The following is a 23,124-nucleotide window of genomic DNA, read 5'->3' on the forward strand; positions in this document are numbered from 1 at the left end:
CCGGTGGATGAGAACCTAGCCATTTGGTCCGCCTCACTATAGTGAGCAGGAAAAAGGTTCTCTTCATCCCCCGCTCTCGGTGATGATATTGTCAACAATGTGTCCGACGGGTTGGACCACTATTATGCCTTGATAATGTTATTGCATAAAGGATTGCCTGCCTGGTACCATCGACGGCTTAGAAGACAAAAAGGGATTGTCGTGATTAAGAAGACAATAGAAGACCAAGTCAATGCCAATTACGAGGAGCCACCTTCACCCCATCACTTCAACAGGCAAAAAGTTGTTGAAGAATCTTCAGGCTCAACCTGGATCGTTTCATCAAACAACTACAAGAGACGTAGCAACACCGGAGGAAATCTCAGAAGACTGCATGAGGCACAAGGCATGACTACTAAGTCCGAGAACCCCTAGGGTAGGATGAGTCATGTACCCCCTATGCGCAGTCGGGTCTGTATGATAGTTCGAATAGAACCATGATTGTGTGTTGCTTGTTTTTATTTGTTTGTGTTTTGATATAGGTCGCACTTTTGCCCTAAGCGACAAGTACGCGACTATATCACCTCCTTACCCTATTTCTTTCGTTTGGCCCTTTTTGCACCTGTTTGTTTGCACTTGCACTATAGAACCCCCTTTAGGCATCCCTCCTCTATGCTACTTTTCCCTCTCATCCCTCTCCTCAACTGAAGACAAGCAAGACAAGATAACCCATCTCGAATCCTTAACCGTGTGCTTAACCCCCAAAATTGCAAGAGAACCTGTTAAGCCTCCATCACCTTGCTTATCACTGGGTTCATTAGGGAACTAGTGGACATAGTGAACGAACACACTATCATACTAAGATAGCACCAAAGCTGACGATGCCATAGGGAAGACCAATTTAAGGGTATATGAACAGAGGACAAATGACTTGATGAGTTTATATCAGTGACCTTGAGGAATTATCTGAGACTCCTTGGTGGATTATAAGGCTACCATGTTGGTAGATGAACTTGGTGGGATCATGATTATAGAGTAGCATAGCTTTCATTACCCCCGAGTAAATTGGATTTAGTAGGATAATTGTGTTCACAAGCTGGAATTCTTGGAGGAATTTGGATTTAACTCAGCCATGGGATATTGATAGGAGACAGTTGATATTTCGTAAATGACTTGGGGGAACATGTAGGAATTCTCGTTGGACTAGAGATTTGGATTTAAGTAGGTGATTCTACTTGAATATAGATGCTGAGTATGTCTACATGGTTCGGAGTAAATTGGATTTAGACTGATGATCTCGATCATTGATACCATGTTTCTCGGTGGACGATAAACTAGGAGAATGGACTAATTGTCGGAGTTTATTTAGGCATCTTTGTGAGCTTGACCTTGGAGTATTACTAGATCACCATAACGGGAATTGGTGGGCTTGCTATAGTAGTGATAGCCCTTTCAAGTATTGGGGATTATAAGGACATTAGGAGATCATGTGGAACACCAGCATAGGCGTTGGATTTGTAGAATTAATGGATTATGTAGTGATTAATGGAAGTTAACGGGTTGTTGGAGTTGATTCATAGGAAGGAAACAGATCTTGGAGTGGCTTACGACGTGTTTCCTTAGGATAATGATGCTTTATCTTAGACCTTGGAAGAATAGATTGAGCACTTGGATTGTCACGTTCAAGCTTAGCAGCTTGTATATTCCACCCATGGATTTTTAGGGGTAGACATACATATGAGTTTGGGGATTGTAGACATATATGATTTTGTTAGACCTCCTCTCGGGAGCCATGAGGATATGAATCACATGAGTGATGATTGGAGTTGACCTATGCAAAATGATGCTATCGGTGATATGATGCGATTTGTTTAAAGGACTAGATAGACTATTGGCATCTTAGAAACTGTGCTTAAAGATAAGATGATAGATGTTCACTCGCACACTAGAATCCTTGAAACCCTTACGCCCTACCCAGCCACAACGTGGTCGGATCCTGACCTGGGGTTTTGGCTCTAGATCGATAGGACCTTGGCCAATGCTCAACCGTGACCATCACCAATGCCTCAGCCCAGTCTACGTACCCCATATACTTCATAGAGTACTTGGGCAAGTTAGTTATCATCCTTATTTGAGGACATGCTTGTCCACCCGAAGACGGGAGAAGAGCCGTTCAGCTAGTCCAGGAACATTTGAAGACCGCCATGCCAAGGAGGAAGAACTACACCAACCACCATCTTCAAGAAGTATACTTCCGCGTCAAAGACCATATGTATCTGCAAGCCACTCCTCTCTAAGGAACCAATCATTTCCATGCCAAGGGAACCCACACCAAGATTCATCAGCCCCCTCTGAGATCACTATGAGACGAAGAGAAGACAGTTACCAGCTGGAGTTACCACCTGAGTTACCCATTGTGCACAACGGTTTCCATGCATCAGAACCACGGAAGTGTTTCCAACTTCCTAACTTGCCCGATCTCTACGAGGGCATTGACCACCGAGCCATCGACCCATAGCCCAATTTAACCTACCACGAGCTACCCATTAGCAACCTGGATCAAGAAGAGCGTCATACACGAAGCCACACCATCAAGTACTTCAAGCTCAATGGAGCACTACACGGAAGCAGAAGCAACATGAGGACTTGAAGACTACCCCAGATCCAAGTTTCTGAATCCCTTTCCGCGCCTAGTTTGGGAATCTCGGGGACGAGATTCTTGTAAGGGGGGTAGGTCTGTCACACCCTGATTTTCATGCCACTACACTTAAGCTAACAATCATGATAATATGTGGTTTGACAAAAACTTTTGAGTGTTTTGGACCTTGCCTTGATTGGTTTTGTCTGTTGTTTGCAAGTGCTCTAAAAATCAATTAAATCCTCCAACTTTGATACTTCATTTCCTTGCCCCAAACTTCTGCCCAATGATCATGCCATGTGTATAGAGCAATATAGTAATTTCTTGCAAAAATAATTTGGCCAAAAAGTATTTTCAAAAATTAGTTTTCCAAAAACCCCTGAATTGAGGTTTGCACTGCAAGTACTTAATTAAGGGCAGTAAAAATCTTTCCAAAAATATATTTGACTTCTATTAGATATAGGATACCCAGAAACAACAAAAATATAATTTTAAAAGTTATTTCCCTATTTTATTTAAAAGCTTTTTCTTAAGGCCAGAAATGGTCTTTAATAGGGAAAAATTATTTTGTTGCTTCAAAAATATTTGACAAAATTTAGGGAAACTCGTAGGACATATATTTTCCATATATAAGAGTTTCAACACATGGTCATGTTCAAAATATTAGTCAAATCCCTCAAAAACCCTTTCTGGATATTTCAAGCTTTTGAAATATTTACACAGGAAATATTCTCCAACAATTCCAGGAAAATTCTAGCATGTCACATATGACATGTTTGATGATCTTGACAAGTATCATGTCATGGAGAATTGTATAACCCCATGAAATCCCCTCAAAACCAATTCTGTCCATTTTGAAGTTTGAGCAACTTTACATTGCCAAACATGTCCAAATGTTCTCAAACCTTGTGAACATGCTCAAATGGTCTAATAATTCATCTAGACCAAATGGCACAAGTTGGAGAAAATGTTATATTGATCAAAGTGCCCCAAAACCCTTCCTGTCCAGAACCAAATTTGAACAACTCTACATTTCCAAGTGTCTCCTTTTGATACCAATTTTTGTGGACATGTTCAAATCCTCAAATGATGACACTACACCAAGTGGTGCATTAAGGAAAATAGATTTGCATGACTAAATCTTGGTAAAGCCATTTCTGCTGATTTCTAGGGTTTACCAAAGTTACATTGGCAACTTTCTTCAAATGGACTCAAACTCGGTGGTAAACCTCAATTATGTGTGACACTTTATCCTGTTAATTCTCATGTCAAGTGTAGTTAATTTGCTTGCCCAAATTTGCATCAAACACCTTCTATCACTTTTCAAAAATCACCATTTTGACCACTTACCCTATTCTCCTTGAGCTCAACTTTTTACCACAGCCCCTCCTAGTCCCCTTTCACCTCCAGTAACAATGGCAAGTCCACAGCTCAATTATTGGATGGGTAAAACCCCACTTTCTCTCTCTGGACAGCCCCTTTCTCTCTCTTTCTCACCTCCCTCCTCACTCCAGTGGATCTCCAGGGCATCCAATGCCCCTACCCACTTGTTTACTCCTCCCTAAACAACATAGACACAAGTGGCCATGCCCTACAAGCCAAAGGCATGCCCTGGCATGCAATTGGCGTGCTCCAGAGCGCTTTACAGTGCACACCCGCACTGTAACCGCCCCCTTCCAACCGCCTCCGGCCACCTAGGGCCTCCCCACTCATGTCCCCCGAGGTCACCTCGACGTACGTAGCACGCTACGCTGTCGTCCCCCTCCTCTCTCTCCCTCTCCGGCTCTCCTCGCGTGCGGACAGAGCGTCGCCCGACTCGGCCACTCCCTGGCCATGCGGCTGGCCCGCCTCTAACCTCGCCCCGCTCCCCCTTTCCTTCTCCCCGACTTGGACCATGCCCATGAGCGCCGCAGACAACCCCGAGCCTCCTCCCGTGGCCACCGCGGCCATTTCCGCGAGTGCCCGTAGGCCGCGTCTACGGTGAGCCGTGGCCTCGCCATATAAGGCCGTTCTAGACCCTCCTCGCTGCTCCATTTGCTCCCTCTCCCTCCTGAGCATCCTCTGGACCAAGCCATCCCTCTCCCCGAGCCCTCCATCACTCCCCATGGCCGGAGCCGAGCCGCCGGACTCCGCCAAAATTCGCGCCCATCTCTCCTCCTCCTTCCCTCTGGACCGCACTAGAGCGCCACCACCGTCACCGCGAGACCCTCCCGTGCTTCTCCCCCTCCTCCCCATGGCTGTTCCATCGAACTGCATCACCACCGTCAGCCTCGTCCACCGCGGTCGACGCCTTGCTCGACCCGGTTCCCCTAGGCGGCCGCGCCACCCATGGTTGGACGCGTCCGGGTCCCCTGAGCACGCCGGTGGGCAGAACATCGCCGGAGACGCCCTGTAGCACCGGCGACCGGCGTCGAGATCCTCCTCTGTCTCCTGTCGCACCCGTGCGGGAGGTGGAGGACGAACCTGACAGGAGGGCCCCGCCTCGTTAAGTGGACACGGGCTCTGCCCGCTATCGCCTTCGCCCGGGGAAGGCGTATTTCCCCGAGTACGCCTCCTGCGTCAACAGCCCGCGCGCGGCCGAGCAGCTGGGGCGGCCCTCTGCCTATCTCTCGCCTTACGCGCATGATAAGGGTAAAGCCCCCTTTCCCTTTTTCTTTTTCCCAGTAGACTTCTAAAGCACTTAAATAAATCAAATCAACTCCACATTTTATGATTCAAATTTCTAGTGACTCTATAAATCATGATCTATCTGTTGGTGCAACATGCACATTTTTCCAAAGACTTCTTCTTCACAAACATTTATCAAATCTTGTTTTTCCATTTCTGTGATAAACTTTAGAAAATCACAGAGAGCCCATTTTTGATCCAAACTCCATGATTGAAAATCCTAGATGTCTATAAGTTCAAAACTTAGTTTTTGGACATTTTTACTAATACTTTCTGTATCACCTCAAATAATGGTCTATTTCTTTATATATAGCCAACTTTGCAAATTCATAGGAAAATCATCTGAACTCCAAATCCAGTGAAACCAATTCCTAGATGCTTCTAAAATCATCCTTTGTAAATGGGTGCCTTTGCTCATTTTAAAAAAAAAATTCTGTACACCTCTTGCAAATCCATAAACCCCTTGATTCCATCATATCGAAATGTTTAAAAATATCCATTGATCCACTTCCAATGAAATCACCTTGGTCATTCCTCATATGACCAGAGGTATCCTAGAAAAGTCCAACTCATATTTTTAGAGCACTTTTATTTCCTGCCTTATTGTGTTGCTTATTATGGTTGCTTTCGACGATAGTTGATGAAGTAGACGAAATGCTTGGAGTTGGACCAGAGATATTTGAAGACCTCGAAGACTCTATTAAACAGGCAAGCAGCCCTTTGACCATGTCTACGAAACCTTTTTATGCATGTCATATAGCACCATATTGTTGTTGCAACGGAATCATGATGAGGTGGTATCCACGTTGATGGTTTCCACCGTACTTCCTCATTGATACTTGCATTGTGCATGACCCTACCTTCTTATGAGGGTTATGCCGATGGGAGTAGATAGGATGCTAAAGTAGTGCTACGCAAAAAGGGACGGGAATATGCATGGTGATGGACACAAAGTATTTTCAAAGGACTTTTTGAAAACCCCATCGGGTGCCACTTATGCCCGAGGGAGATGATGAGTTGGGTAGCCACTTGATGACGAAGTGGTGTACCGAGGAAAGTGTGTGTTGTTTTCAAAATGGATTGGTTTAAGTTGCGACCGTTATTCCAACCTTACATGCGCAACCACTCTACCCTTATATGGGAAAGGGCATTATTGATTACCTAGGTCGATACAAACTTGGAGCCCGCATTACTAGTGACGGGGGAGAGTTGGTGCTCTCTCTCGGGACGGGGTCGTGCCAGGTAGGGCGGCCATGACTGTCTTTACAGGGCACCGGATACACTGTTGTGTCCCCTCTCGCATGCTACGATCTCGAGTGAGTCTTGTATGATGTACATCGTGAGGATATGGAACAACGAGTGGACTCCTTGTTAGTGTCGTCTAGGGAAAGATAGTGATCGGGTGCTTACCCCAGGTACTTGAGGTACCGCGGGTCGTGGATGACACGGAAGTTCCCCGGATCTTGTGGGTAAAGTGTGCAACCTCTGCAGAGTGTAAAACTATTCGAATAGCCGTGTCCACGGTCAAGGACAGTTGGGTAACCGCTCTTGGGCTATGTCCACATGTTTACAAACCAGAGTGTGTGTTTGGATAAGTGGGAAGATCTACTTGGGGTCAAGTCAAAGGACTTGACATGATTGAGTTGGGTTGGTGCCCACTCTATTTATGTTGATATCTGTAACCTGTCCTCATGGTTACTGGAATTCTCCTGATGCATGTCTTATAAGTTGTTGAACATATGATTGCACTCAAAACTAGCTTTCCGCAAAAATTTACCTATATCATGCATTGTTGTACCTTGAACCAAAACATGGGTTGCTTGCGAGTACATTCAAAGTACTCATTGGCTTGCCACCGGTTATTTAATTGGCCAAGCATGGAAGAACCGGAGTTCGAAGAAGAGTTCTTTGGAGACGATCATGCGAACTAGGACGTTTCCCAGTCAGAATGCCTATAGGGTTAAGGCAGATGGCATGGGTTCTACTTATCGACGAAGATTTCCGCTGCTTGTGTTTCATTTGATGTTTAGCCCTTAAGGCTTTATCAATGTAAGACTTGACCATAATGGTCATAATTTGTGTAAGACGGTATGTATGGATGTAAGACTCTTGTTATTCAGCTTCTGTGTGTTCAGTGAGCATTGATCTCTGGGATCACTATACACGTGCATTCGGTGATCACGACTTATGAGTCGGGGTCCCCACAATATCAATCTCCAAAAAAGCATGTGATGCTCAATCAATACTCAATATATATAGGTGGTGCTCTCTTTATCACATTTTTATTGGAATATGCAACATTAATCTTCTTTTACTTGAATCAGGTGCACATATTTACATTCCTATTTCATGCTTACTTGTTTGGAACTATAGAATCTACCTTGGAATCTGCAAATCTCTTAGAATGTACTAAGAGATGCCAGATTTGTTGGGGGACTCCTATACTTAAGGCATATAAGACTTGGCATTGCCTATGCCGCAAGTGTGGTAGACAGATGCATGCTTGATCCTAGGAGTGGACATATGGATGCAGTATAGCCTATTTTGTTGTATCTAAGATGCAGTACTGGGAAGGGGTTTAAGCAGCAATTAGTTGTGTCCAAATCAACAACCAAAGTAGAGTGTAGAGCTATGTCACTTGGACTTAGTGAAATATTTTGGGTAGAAATCCTCTATCAGAATGAAGGTGTTGGGAAAAGGTCCTTTGAAGGTGTGGTGTAATAATAAATCAGCTATAAGCATAACCAGTAACCCGATACAACACGACAGAACCAAGTATGTGGAGATAGATCCTTTATTTATTAAAGGGAAGTTCTATGATGGTATAATTCAATTAAATCACGTGATATCAAGGAATCAAGTAGCAGATGGTCTAACTAAGGGTTTTGGAGTCAAGGAACATAATTTAGCTTGTAACAAAAGATGGGAACGATATCTATCTATCACCAATCTTGACTGGGATATTGGCCTGAGCATAACAGGGTGATAATGAAGCATTAGTAGATTGCATCTTACATGTCCGGCTCTACTTTCTCATGACTTTTTATCCCACTGATTGGATATATATTGCATGTACACAGAATATCTCAGATAGAGGAATACAGCTAGTTGCCAATAATTGTCAAGGAACAATTTTGGAAATCTACAGATTAAGTACTAAGATACCCCGACCCATGCATTAGTCGCAAGTACCCCATATGTCCTATTTTTAGCAAACTCATGCTAAAATTCACGGAAATTTTCAGCATGACCTTTGCTGAAAATAGGACATATGGAGTACCTGAATTTGCTGGAACGGAAGTTAATCGACATTCCGGCAAACTCAAGGGCCTCTCGGGGTACCTGCAAAATCACTGAACAAGTTTCAGTTCCAAGTTTGGCACTTGCTGTCCTACACAAGCCACAACCCCCTTGAACATTCAGCAAGTGCACGAAACAAACGCATGTTACAAGACAAAAAACATATTGGCGCATCAATTGGAAGCCATCCATCATATACCATCAGAAAAGGGCTAGAGAGAATTGGGGAAACAAAGGTGAACCTCTCTCTTCTTGCACTCCTTGTAGTTTTCGAACTGCTGCTAGCACTTGCTCTTGTCTTGGTTGGTCTCCAGACCTGGAGACACGGCACATCACCAGAGATTTCATCAAATACACACGAAACAATAGACATCTCGTTCTCTGATCACTAACTAAGGTAGCATACTTCCAATCAACATGAAAAGTGAAATACCGCGTTCTCCTTCGGTTAGGTTGGGTTGGTTTTACTTTTATATTTTATTATTAGTCATTGATACTCTATTTTATTTGCTTGTAGAAAAATATGTGTGTGTGATTGTGATGATGGATCGATGACGAGGTGAGGTGAGGTGAGGGAGGTTGTTTTGGTTTGGTTTGGTAGACTTGACTAGGTCCGTTGAAATTCAAGTGTCAAAGCTCGCTTGTGAATTTCTCCTCCCTCACTTTGGTGGCTGCCTTCTCAGCTAGCTCTCTAGCTGCTGCTTAGTTCCAAAACCACAATGATTGCAGGATTATTGGTTATTGGAGGCAAATTAGTGCATAACCACTTAGCAAGGCATCTTTTATTTTTGGGGGAGGAATTATCAGGGCATCTCTAACAACAGAGAAGCCAATACGATTCTCTTTTCTTTTTTTTACTATTCTCTTGTGCTTTCCGCATTATACTAAAAACTTTTCTTTTTTGCAAAACATATTGAAAACTTGTGGTAGGTTATCACTTGGCGTGTTTTCTAATAATTAGTGGTTGTATTAACCCTCAACATGTTCTAGTTAAAATGGCATTGAAAAAAAAAAGATAAATACAGATGGCATATTGAAGATGGAATCAATCTCTCGGCCATGGACATGGAGATATCATACTTTCATTCACCAAAAGAACACGAGCAACTATCATATACTCATAACTCCCGTATAGCAACAAACAAACTGTTTTGTTTTGTTTTAGGGTTTCCAAGCATCTGATTCTGCACTGCGCATCTGGTTCTAAACAAGCTACAGAACATACATTGCATTCAAACTTGCTGCCATTTAAGCAAGTTTTTGCAAGAAAACTGATTAGGACCCCCAAAAAACTTGCTGCATTTCAATCAGACCAAATGTTTCACTTAATTTTATGAGTTAACTGACTTTCCATTTAATTCAGTTAACCAAAATTACACTGAATTTTACTGTCAATTAAGTCAATTAAAATTCTGTGAGTACATGTCACAAGAAAAGAGGAGCCACATCAATCCAATATTGGTGTTGTTGTTATGAACATAACTAAACCCATATGTTTATAATCCAATCTTGATGAATACTGTGAACCTAACAAGTTTTCCACCCAGCAACTCTTGTAATAATCTTGTAAGATGACGATACCTTGTCGGACATGCTGAACGACGACCTCTTCACCTTCTGCGAGAAAAGGTCCGTTGCTCGATGCTGCTCCGACACCTGAGAGAGCATTTTTTGTCAGTTGCCGACAGCACATCAGTTTGATCACACACATCAATTTTGTTACATGCTTTTTTTCAGAGTTGGGCTAGTCTCTGTTGCTGCAGCTGCCCATTCACTTGACCCACACAGGTCACTAGATGTGGCATTTGATAATAGTTGATAGTATTCTTTTTGTGGATAAAGAGATGATGCTACTACATGATAGCAAGTATATACTCCCATAAAAGAAGTCTTGACTAAGTACACTCTCCTCTCTTTATCCTGTCTATTGTTTAGGACCCTAGACTGTTCCTGGCCATCCATTCTCCAAAGTATACATATTCAGTAAATCACTATCTCTAGCATCAGTTCAGCTATGCTTGTCAATTCTATTGCTAGCATCTTTTTTTCAGAGCTAGGCTAGTGCAAATTGCAGTAGTATGCCAACTCAATAAATCACTAGGACGACCCTAAAAGATACCACAACAGGTCACTCACTATCCATGTCTTTGATTATAGCTGATGAAGAGTATATTCTCCCCTAAAAGAAGTGTTAATCAAGTACTACAACCTCCTTCACTACAAGAAATATGTCAACTTGTGATCACCACTATTGGTCACTGAAAGGTCATGGTTTTTCATTTGCAACCTTTTTGTGACCAAAAACAGAAGGTCAAAAGCTGGTGGTCGTAAACTGACTATAGCGACCTTTCTTCTGGAATGGTCGAAGACGTTTATGACCAAAATATGTACACTATGGCGTTTTGGTCACTAGCAACCTCCCCAGGCCACGTAGGCATCCAGCGTGGCAAGCTGATGTGGCACAAGATTCAGCCCGGTCCAATTCAGTTTTCTACATGGGCCTAGCCAATTAATTCAGCCTTTCTATATTTTGTTTCTGTCAATTTTTGGTCGACTTCATGGGCCTGGCCCAACATTGCAGCCTTTTTTATTATTGGGCCTTGGACTTTTCGTCTAAATAATTTTAATTTCCTTTTTTATTAAATGGGTCCACCAGTCAGATGGGTCCCAGTTGTCAGGTTTGGGTCTGGTAAGTGAGTCCCATCTATCAGGCTCATATTCTTCATATTTCAACTAGTATTTAACTTGGCAGACAAAAGCACACATGATACTTCAAATAAGAGCAACCAGATCACGTTGCCAATACATATGACCATGTGTAATACAGCACTTTACAAGATTTACATGTGTAACGAGCTCCACAAGTGTGATACAATACTGCTTTACAAGAAAATGACGACATGCCGGACTCGCTGGACAACCATAGTCAAGGCTGGGAACAAACAAAACGGCAACATGGCTTCCTCTGTCAGGGCCGCCGGTGCTGCTCCTTCCCCGCCGTCGCCGCACAGGTGAATTTCCTGCACAAGTGAAATTGGACTGAATCTGTAAACTTGTTTATACTCCTGGACTATGTTTGGAATTAATTTGGAGTACAAGGAAACCAAAACAATATCTGGGCTGTGTTTGGACTAAATTTGGAGTACTCCTGGACTGAATTTGGACTGAATTTAACTAAAACAATGATCAAGACAATGAATAGTACACAAAACAGGATAGTCCAGAACCATATGTGACGGACAGTACCCCAAAAATAAAGGTCTTGGGTGGGTGCTGCAAGCAGAATCAAAACAGTTACATATATCCCTAAGTATTGTTATATGTTAAAAAACTGCCAACATGACCTGTTAGGCTATTCCATTGTTTTCCAACTAGTTTCAACAAAGTGTTGTGATGTATGTGTCTTAACATAACTCCTAAGAAATGTCCACGACCTGAATTAACTACACTTTTTCTCATTGAAGTGAACACAGTAGCAGTTTAATCAACAAAACCATACTTTACTATAGAATATATCTTCTGAATGCATAACAAGATATGTAGAGAGAGAGAGAAAGAGATCACCTTGGCAACAACAGATGGTGCGCATCCTTGCCGGACCGGAGTAGCTTGTCCCTGGCCCTCCCCACGGGATGGTACCAAACTGCACACACACCAAGCAAGAGAGCACGCATCAGATCATATGAGAAAATGAACAAAAAATAGAGAGCACGCAAATTTTAAGCTCTGTTTACTCCAGAAATCAAGAATAGCCAGTAGTGCTGCTAGTGTTTCTTTCTGTTGGTTGTGTTGGACATGCAACTCAATGTATGTTTGTTTCAGACTAGCAGACCAACATGGTATCCATCTAAAGTCTATAGATTGATGGAACCACATGTCTATCGACTAATCCTGCCAACAAAGCAAGACAGGAACTTCTCAGTCCCTGATCAACAAATGCACCCATGAGGAAAACAAAAAGAAAGCAAACCCGCTACTAGGAAATGTCACACATCCAGTCTGCCAACTGTTGGCAGTAGAGATCTCCTGGTAAATTAAGTCTTCCCCGCGTCACCGCCCGGATACCAATGTCTTCGCCCGTGTTGCCAAATTGCCAATGTAGCAAGTGTATCTAGTATTGCAAAATCATAAAACCAATTTTACCTGAACATGGAGCGTCTCCAGGTTAGGAAAGCATCTGAGGTAGGCACTTTCTTGATAGCATTGCGGACACCGAACTGCACCTCTATGGCCAAAATTTGTACAGTAGGGACAATGCTCTCCTTTGTTCCAGTCTGCAATAAATTCAAGGATAGATAAACAAATTGAGATCATAGATAGATTGGCTGTATAAATAACTGAAATAGCACAGCTACACATGCAAATCAGATTAGGAATAATGCTCTCCTTGTTCCCAGCTTGCAAATGCACATATATTGATTCAGATAAACTAGTTGGGATGATTGATTGGGACTATTATTAACTGACACAGCACAGCTACACATGCAAATCAGATTAGGAATAATGCTCTCCTTGTTCCCAGCTTGCAAATGCACATATATTGATTCAGATAAACTAATTGGGATGATTGATTGGGACTATTATTAATTGACACAGCACAGCTACACATGCAAATCAACTTAGGGATAATCCTCTCCTTGTTCCCAGCCTGCAAATGCACATATATGATATAATCACATCGAATCTAGTTCAGATCATATATATTGACATAGCAGGTAAACTAGATTAGCATTACAAGAGAGATGCATACCACGATGACGGTGTTGCTAATCACCAACTCTTGCTCTCCTGGCTGAAGATATCCCAGCCGCTCCCTACCTCCCCCGCGAGCAGCTCCTATATGGTCTGGGAGATGTCGGGCTTGCAGAAGTGCTTGACCTTGAGGAGGCGGGCGATGTTCCGGTGCGGGCGGTCGGGGAGCGACCCCAGGTCGGCGAGGGAGTAGAGGAAGGGGCGGGGCACGCCCTCCACGAGGCTGGCGAAGACCTGCTGCGAGGCATAGCAGTCGAAGGGGCGGAGCTGGGCGGCGAGGCGGGCATGGAGGCAGTGGCGGGGGAGAAGGTGATATCTGGGGCTCTGGAGAGGGCGAAGACGAGGAGGATGAGGACTGGGACGACCAAGAGGAGGGTCCGTGGAGTGGAAGAGGACGCCGTGGCGGAGGCATGCCGGTGCCAGGAGGCGGCAAGCGGCGCCGGCATTGGCCGAGAGGGTGCCGGGGTTTGGGCGGGTGTAGGGTTAGGGAAGGGATGTGGCTTGGGGTGGCGATGCAGTGGGGAAGGGAGGGGGTCGGGGTGGCGATGCGGCGAGGATGGGCGCGGGGAGGCCATGGATGCGGGGAGGTCGCCGCTGGCAGGTGGGATCGGGGGAGGGGGATCTGAGGGGGACGAGGGGGATCTGCATCGGGGGAGAGGGAGAGGATCTGAGGGGGGGGGGAGGGAGAGAAAGAAAGAAAGAATGGAGGCGGGGGTGGGTGGAAAATGTCCATGAGGACAGACCTAGGGTTTCAGCTCAGGTGGGTTTGGGCCATTGGATCTGGAAGCATCCGACGGTGGTTGATGCGTGATCCGCGTGATATGCTGATGGACCAATCAGAATGCAGCAACAATTTGATGACTTCATGACCTTTTAAATAGGTCACGAAAAAATCATTTTCCATTTTTTAGTGCTCAAAATGAGTTCTTTTTTGTAAAAGACCTACCAAATATTTGTTCAAATGATATTCTTTATATTTGTTCAAAATGAGTTCTTTATACTCTTCAAAAGTTTACATCTTGGAATAGTAAACAATATCAACAAAGGGATTTTTTATATTCTTTGCACAAAAAATCATTTTCCATTTTTCGAGTGCCCCAGATGAGGTTTTTTTGTGAAGGACCTACCAAATAATTGTTGCAAAATTGGACCAAATCATTTTTATAAAATACTAGGTCATATTTAATGCACAATTGACAAAATGGTTGGGTGAAAAAAGTTTTGATCCACCTCTCGTGAAAAAGACAAATTTCCACCGATTCAGTTGGAAGCGGGTCAAATTTGAACTGTAGCTACCTCGTAGTTTGCTCTTTATTTTTTCCAAAAATCATTTATAGGTACATAAGTATCTATTTAATAAGAGAAACACCAAAAAAATTCCAAGATTCAACCACTAGCTAGGAACGGTCAAGCCCGCCGTTTTGACCGCATTTTGACACAGGCATAAAAATTTCAAAAAAAAATCAAAAAAATGGAAAACCTTCACATTGTGTCATTATATGTGACCAGGTTTCCAGGGAAAATAATAAACTTGTAATACTGTAATTATTTTAAAAGGTGTTCTCAGGAATGAGCTATCATGTGTGAAGATTCATGGCTTTCAATCCAAATGATCAATCTTATGGCCACATTCATGGCATAGTTTGTTCAAATGATCTCATATTGTGCACAAGGGTGCATATTGGAATGGCAAACAATGTTGCATAAGGAAGTTTTCATTTTCTTTGGACGAAAAAACCATTTTCCATTTCTCGAGTGCCTGAAATGAGTTTTTTTTTGTGAAGGACCTACCATATATTTGTTGCAAAATTGGAACAAATCAATTTTGTAAAATACTAGGCCATATTTAATGCACAATTGACAAAATGGTTGGGTGTCAAATTTTTTGATCCACCTCTAGTGAAAAAGACAAATTCTCGTCGATTCAGTTGGAAGCGGGTCAAATTTGAACTGCAGCTGCCTCATAGTTTGCTCTTTATTTTTTTCAAAAATTATTTCTAGGTACATAAGTATCTATTAATCATAGAAACACCAAAAAAATTCCAAGATTCAATCACTAGCTAGGAACGGTCAAGCCCGCCGTTTTGACCGCATTTTGAAACTGGCATAAAAAATTCAAAAACAATCAAAAAATTGGAAAACCTTCGCATTGTGTCATCATATGTGACCAATTTTCCAGGAAAAATAATAAACTTGTAATGCGGATTTTTTTAAAAAAAGTGTTCTTAGAAATGAGCTATCATGCGTGAAGATTCATGGCTTTCAAGCCAAATTATCAATCTTATGGCCACATTGATGGCATAGTTTGTTCAAATGATCTCATATTGTGCATGAGGGTGCATCTTGGAATTCCAAACAATGTTGCCTAAGAAAGTTTTCATTTTCTTTGCATGGAAAATTCATTTTTCATTTTCCGAGTGCCCAAAAGGAGATTTTTTTGTGAAGGAACTACCAAATAATTGTTGCAAAATTGGACCTAATCAATTTTATAAAATACTAGGCCATATATAATGCACAATTGACAAAATGGTTGGGTGTCAAAATTTTTGATCCACCTCTGGTTAAAAAGACAAATTCCCGTCGATTCAGTTGGAAGCGGGTCAAATTTGAACTGAAGCTGCCTCATAGTTTGCTATCTATTTTTTCAGAAAATCATTTCTAGGTACATAAGTATCTATTTAATTAGAGAAACACCAAAAAATTCCAAGATTCAACCACTAGCTAGGAACGGTCAAGCCCGCCGTTTTGACCGCATTTTGAAATGGGCATAGAAAATTCAAAGAAAATCGAAAAATTGGGAAACCTTCGCATTGTGTCATTATATGTGACCAAGTTTCCAGGAAAAATAATAAACTTGCAATACGGTAATTATTTTTAAAAAGTGTTCTAAAAAATGAGCTATCAAGTGCGAAGATTCATGGCTTTCAAGCCAACTGATCAATCTTATGGCCACATTCATGGCATAGTTTGTTCAAATGATCTCATATTGTGCACAAGGGTGCATATTGGAATGGCAAACAATGTTGCATAAGGAAGTTTTCATTTTATTTGGATGAAAAAACCATTTTCCATTTCTCGAGTGCCTGAAATGAGTTTTTTTTGTGAAGGACCTACCATATATTTGTTGCAAAATTGGAACAAATCAATTTTGTAAAATACTAGGCCATATTTAATGCACAATTGACAAAATGGTTGGGTGTCAAATTTTTTGATCCACCTCTGGTGAAAAAGACAAATTCTCGTCGATTCAGTTGGAAGCGGGTCAAATTTGAACTGCAGCTGCCTCATAGTTTGCTCTTTATTTTTTTCAAAAATCATTTCTAGGTACATAAGTATCTATTAATCATAGAAACACCAAAAAAATTCCAAGATTCAATCACTAGCTAGGAACGGTCAAGCCCGCCGTTTTGACCGCATTTTGAAACTGGCATGAAAAATTCAAAAACAATCAAAAAATTGGAAAACCTTCGCATTGTGTCATCATATGTGACCAATTTTCCAGGAAAAATAATAAACTTGTAATGCGGATTTTTTTTAAAAAGTGTTCTTAGAAATGAGCTATCATGCGTGAAGATTCATGGCTTTCAAGCCAAATTATCAATCTTATGGCCACATTGATGGCATAGTTTGTTCAAATGATCTCATATTGTGCATGAGGGTGCATCTTGGAATTCCAAACAATGTTGCCTAAGAAAGTTTTCATTTTCTTTGCATGGAAAATTCATTTTTCATTTTCCGAGTGCCCAAAAGGAGGTTTTTTTGTGAAGGAACTACCAAATAATTGTTGCAAAATTGGACCTAATCAATTTTATAAAATAATAGGCCATATATAATGCACAATTGACAAAATGGTTGGGTGTCAAAATTTTTGATCCACCTCTGGTTAAAAAGACAAATTCCCGTCGATTCAGCTGGAAGCGGGTCAAATTTGAACTGAAGCTGCCTCATAGTTTGCTATCTATTTTTTCAGAAAATCATTTCTAGGTACATAAGTATCTATTTAATTAGAGAAACACCAAAAAATTCCAAGATTCAACCACTAGCTAGGAACGGTCAAGCCCGTCGTTTTGACCGCATTTTCAAATGGGCATAGAAAATTCAAAAAAAATCGAAAAATTGGGAAACCTTCGCATTGTGTCATTATATGTGACCAAGTTTCCAGGAAAAATAATAAACTTGCAATACGGTAATTATTTTAAAAAAGTGTTCTAAAAAATGAGCTATCAAGTGCGAAGATTCATGGCTTTCAAGCCAAATGATCAATCTTATGGCCACATTCATGGCATAGTTTGTTCAAATGATCTCATATTGTGCACAAGGGTGCATATTGGAATGGCAAACAATGTTGCATAAGGAAGTTTTCATTTTCTTTGGATGAAAAAACCATTTTCCATTTCTCGAGTGCCTGAAATGAGTTTTTTTTTGTGAAGGACCTACCATATATTTGTTGCAAAATTGGACCTAATCAATTTTGTAAAATACTAGGCCATATTTAATGCACAATTGACAAAATGGTTGGGTGTCAAATTTTTTGATCCACCTCTGGTGAAAAAGACAAATTCTCGTCGATTCAGTTGGAAGCGGGTCAAATTTGAACTGCAGCTGCCTCATAGTTTGCTATTTATTTTTTCCAAAAATCATTTCTAGGTAAATAAGTATCTATTTAATCAGAAATACATGGTTTGATGCCGAGACATCGAGGTTTGGACGGCGGCCAAGGGCCCCAACTCTAGAGCGCGTAAGCTCGCATGCCTGCCAGGTGGTCACTGCGTGATCGTGGCGTTGCCATGTGTTCTGGGCGGCCTAGGCATGTCCAGTGGGTTGGGCACTCCCCAGGTAGGTGCTAGGAAGAAAATCACCACATAAGATTCTCACGAGGAGACCGATCGATGCTCAAACATGAATAAGCAGCCAAGTGTTTGATTTGCGGTACGGAAAATGCACATGGCTAATGGGCGTGAGTTTTGGCTGAGGATGATCATTTACTAAGATGACTGTCTTCATAAATTTTCACCTCAAAAGGAGGAGCCTAGGTGGTACTTGCTTTACAAAGTACCACACTGGACATAAATACGAATGTTGAAGCTGGGCTCAAAATAATGAATGGATTGAGCTGGCATTTGGTGGAGGATGGTTATTTGGGCATAGGAAAGCACTGTAGAAAATGGATACCATTTGGACATGCCAAAGTGGTACTTCCTTCACAAAGTGCTGCTCTGAACAGAATAGGAAAATGAATATTTTCGGAATATTTTTGAACTAGGCAAGGAATATTTTTGACATATTTGATGAAGATATGATCCAAAACATTTATGAGAATTTTTTGGAAATTTTTGGAATACCAAAAAAATAGGTTGCTTCACAACCTAGGGCAAAACTGCCACATGGACATGACACATAGGCAAAACTGATGAGATGGCGCCTAGTCATCACAACCCACCACAATCTACAAGGCTATGACCATCTATATTGGTCGTTAACAACTGGAAAGAAGGCAGCGGACTAACACTGTTTGCTTTGTGACCATTTCGTGTAAGGAAATTACGACCTTTCTGACCAAAATGGTCGCAATGGTTTAGGGTTTGGAGCCCCCTGAACAGCTTTTGACCAATTGGTCTGAAATGGTCATAGATCTATGACCAATTCTTCCAGGGTCACTGACAGAAGGCCACTAGTTGACATATTTCTTGTAGTGCTTACTCATGTTGTTTAAAAGACTCCATATTGTTCCCCAGAGCACTTTGGAGTGGGGGCGAGAATAGGAGGGAGCCGCACCTTGGCAAGTGGGGGGCGACAGGACCCACAACAGCGGCGTAGCAGGGGAGGGTGCGGGGGGTCATCAGCGGTGTAGCGGAGCTTGGCACAGCTCCTAGGCACGACGACGGAGCACGGGGCGGTCGATGGCCACGGTGACGCGCGGCGGCCACGCTCGGGGAGGCGGGGGCCGCGGAGGGTTCGGCCGGCTGGGCGCGCCGCGGTGGAGGGCCGGCAGCGGTGGCTTGAACCCTAGGTCTCGCGCTCGGGAAGGGCTCCGGTGGGCTCGGGGAGGAGGCGGCGCTCGGGGGGGTGCGCTCGGCCGATTCCGTTCGGGGGAACCGAGAGAGAAGATAGGGGAGGGTGCGGGGGTCGGCGGCGGCGGCGGAGCGGGGGAGGGTGCGGGGGGTCGGCGGCGGCGAGGGGGATCTGGCGAGGGGGATCTGGCGCGGGGGGCGAGGGGAAAGGGATAGAGGGGGGAAGGTTAGCAATGGCGCACCTCCCAAGGGTGCGCCATAAGTACATCCATAGCAATGACGCACCACCGAGGGGTGCGCCATAAGTAACTTTTTTTAGAAAATGACGATCAAATTTGAAAACATTTATGAATGTGAAAAAACATCATCAAATTTATTATTTGAATATATTTATGAATATGAAAAAATATCATCAAATTTGTTATTTGAAAATATCATCAAATTTGTTATTTTAAAATATTTCAAAAAATATCATAAAAATTGCTATACCAATGGCGCACCTCCTAGGGGTGCGCCATAAGTACGTGGATAGCAATGGCGCACCTTCTCCTGGTGCGCCATTAGTAAATTTTTTATTATTATTTGTAGTTGCATCTAATAATTTTTTAGAAAATGACGATCAAATGTGAAAACATTTATGAATGTGAAAAAATATCATCAAATTTGTTACTTCAAAATATTTATGAATATGAAAAAATATCATCAAATTTGTTATTTCAAAATATCATCAAATTTGCTATTTGAAAATATTTGAAAAAATATCATAAAAATTGGTATACCAATGGCACACCTCCTATGGGTGCGCAATAAGTACATTGATAGCAATGGCACACCTTCTCCTGGTGCGCCATTAGTAACTTTTTATTATTATTTTTAGTTGCATCTAATAATTTTTTAGAAAATGACAATCAAATTTGAAAACATTTATGAATGTGAAAAAATATCATGAAAAATTTGTTATTTAAAAATATCATCAATATTTTTCTGGATTTTTAGTTGCATTCATTTGTGAGTTGGTAAAACATTTATGAATATGAAAAAATATCATCAAATTTGAAAAAATATTCATGAATTCAAAAGGTGCCCATGAAACTTAAAAATATTCATGAGATAAAAAAATATTAACAAATTCAATACATTTTGTGAGTTAGAAATTCAATACCATAATAAACATAAATAAATATTCATGAGGCCAATAGAACAGAAGAAATATCATTTCAATATGTCGAAATACAATCGAGAAATGAAGGCTATAATTTAAATACAATCGATCTTAGCTAGCTATCTGTTCACAATCTTCTTGCCCTTATTTTTGCAAGTGGAGTTCCTCTCTTGAACGGACGTCCTTAAGTGGAGTTCTTCTTATGGTGTATGCTGGTACTTCATCGTCGTCGTCATGTTCCATCTTCGGGTCGCCGTACTTGTCGAAGTCTTGCTCATTGGCGACTCCATCCATTCTGATGATCTTCCTTTTGCCTTTCCTCACGACAACACGACTGGGCTTTGACCGGTTGGTAATGAAGAAGCATTGGTCCACTTGGGAAGCCAGTACCCATGGCTCATTTTTCGCGGTGACGTTTGTGCCCGCGGTCTTGGATTTGGCTTCGGGTATAACTATGGTGGTGAAATACCAGACTTCTTTTAGGACACTCTTGGCCCATCTGACACGGAACATCGGGACCTTCTCTCCAGTGTAGCTCAGCTCCCAGATCTCCTCGATACTTTCGTAGTATATGCCCTTGTCGTTACTAGTGTAGGATTCCATCGTTACCCCTGAGTTCTAATAACCATCGCAATTCATGTCCTTTCCCTCGGTGTAGAATGTGTAGCTGTTGATATCGTACGCCTCATACGTCATTAGGTTCTGCTCGGCGCCTTGTGACAAGGCGAATATGAGTTGTTCTTTGACGGAAGAATCCTCATGTAAAGGGTACGACAGAAGCTTCTCCTTGAACCAACACGTGAAACATGAGTTGTGCTCTTTGATCATATCTCCATCCGTCCTCTGTTTCCTTGGTCATTGTACGTCTTCTCAATAAAGGATTTGTGCTCTACCACCCAAGGATCGACCACGTCTATGTGTTGTAGCGCGACTAGGTTTGCTCGTTCAAAGTCGGCGAGTCGACCCTCAAAGTCGACATGCATTTCGCGGCGACCCTCACGGTGACCCCATCCAGCGAGCCTATCGAGGTGCCTATTTACGGGCAGACCAACGGGGTTATCAATGCCTAGATAATTCATGCAGTAGGAGATGCACTCTTCGGTCAGAAAGCCCCTGGCTATGCTTCCCTCTGGACATGACATGTTGCGAATGTATCCTTTGATGACACAATTCATCCTTTCGAACGACATCATGCTATGTAGGAACGTCAGCCCGAGTTGGATGATATCCTCCACGATATGGACCAGCAGATGCACCATAACACTGAAGAATGCGGGAAGGAAGTACATCTCAAGCTCGCATAGTATAACCACGATCTCTTCCTGTAGCCTTCTGAGTTGCCTCACGCCAACCGACTTCCGAGAGATGACATTGAAAAAGTCGCATAGGCCAAATAGCATTTCACGGACGTGCGCGTCCATGATCCCATAGGTTGCAACTGGAAGTATCGGCGTCATAAGCACGTGACAGTCGTGAGACTTCATCCCGCTGAAATTCTGCTTCGCTGAGTCTAGGTATTTGTTTATCTTCCCCGCGTAGCCGTAAGGAAGTTTTACTCCTACAAGGCAGGTGAAAAACTGATCGATCTCCTCCTGACTTAGAGTGAAGCACGCGGGAGGGAAGTCATTTCCGATCTTCTTGGCCTTTTTGCCTTTGCGACGACTTTCCCTGTCCTTCGCATCATCATCATCATCATCATTATTAGCGTGAAGCTCCTCCCTGATGCCCATTGATTTCAAGTCTGCCCTTGCTTTCGGCCCATCTTTGGTCCTCTCTGGCTTGTTGAGCAGGGTACCAAGTAGACTCTCGCACACGTTATTCGTGATATGCATGACATCAAAGTTGTGAGGCACACGGAGGATCTTCTAGTACGACAAGTCCCAGAAAACAAACCTCGTTTTCCATACCTTCAGTAGCGGCTCTGGCGCCTTTTGCTTCTTTCCCGGCTCTGGTGCCTTTCCCGGTGGTGGGCACTCTTTCCAATTTTCAACAGCTCGTCTATTTCCTCGCCGCTCCTCATACGTAGGCGTCTTCGGGGTTCAGTTTCACCATCAAACAGATCCTTGCGTTTTCTCCATGAGTAATTATCGCAAAGCCACCTTCGATGTCCCATGAACACGGTTTTCAAAGACCCGGGATCTCTATCTAGCTAGCGATACCCATGAACACGGTTTTCAAAGACCCGGGATCTCTATCTAGCTGGCGATAAGTTGTGTCATCCATGCACCTGACGCATCCAGAAAATCCTTGGACCACCTGCCCCGTGACATATCCGTAACCGAGATAGTCGTGCACCGTCGTGAGTAGTGCGGCTCTCATAGGGAAATATTCTTTTTCTGCAGTGTCCCACGTATTGGCTGGCGTTTTCCACAGCATGTCTAGCTCCTCTTTCAGCAGCCCTAGATACAGATTGATGTCGTTCCCTGGTTGTTTTGGCCCTTCAATTAGCATACTCATGTCAATGTACTTCCTCTACATGCACAACCAGGGGGGAAGGTTGTCCATCCACACAAACACGGGCCAGGTGCTATATGTGCTTCTCTGGCTGCCAAATGGATTGACTCCATCGGTGCTCGCGCCTAGCATGATGTTCCTTGGATCGTCCCCAAATTCTG

The sequence above is a fragment of the Triticum aestivum genome, chromosome 1B (genome assembly GCF_018294505.1).
Source record: "Triticum aestivum cultivar Chinese Spring chromosome 1B, IWGSC CS RefSeq v2.1, whole genome shotgun sequence".
NCBI classification, from domain to species: domain Eukaryota; kingdom Viridiplantae; phylum Streptophyta; class Magnoliopsida; order Poales; family Poaceae; genus Triticum; species Triticum aestivum.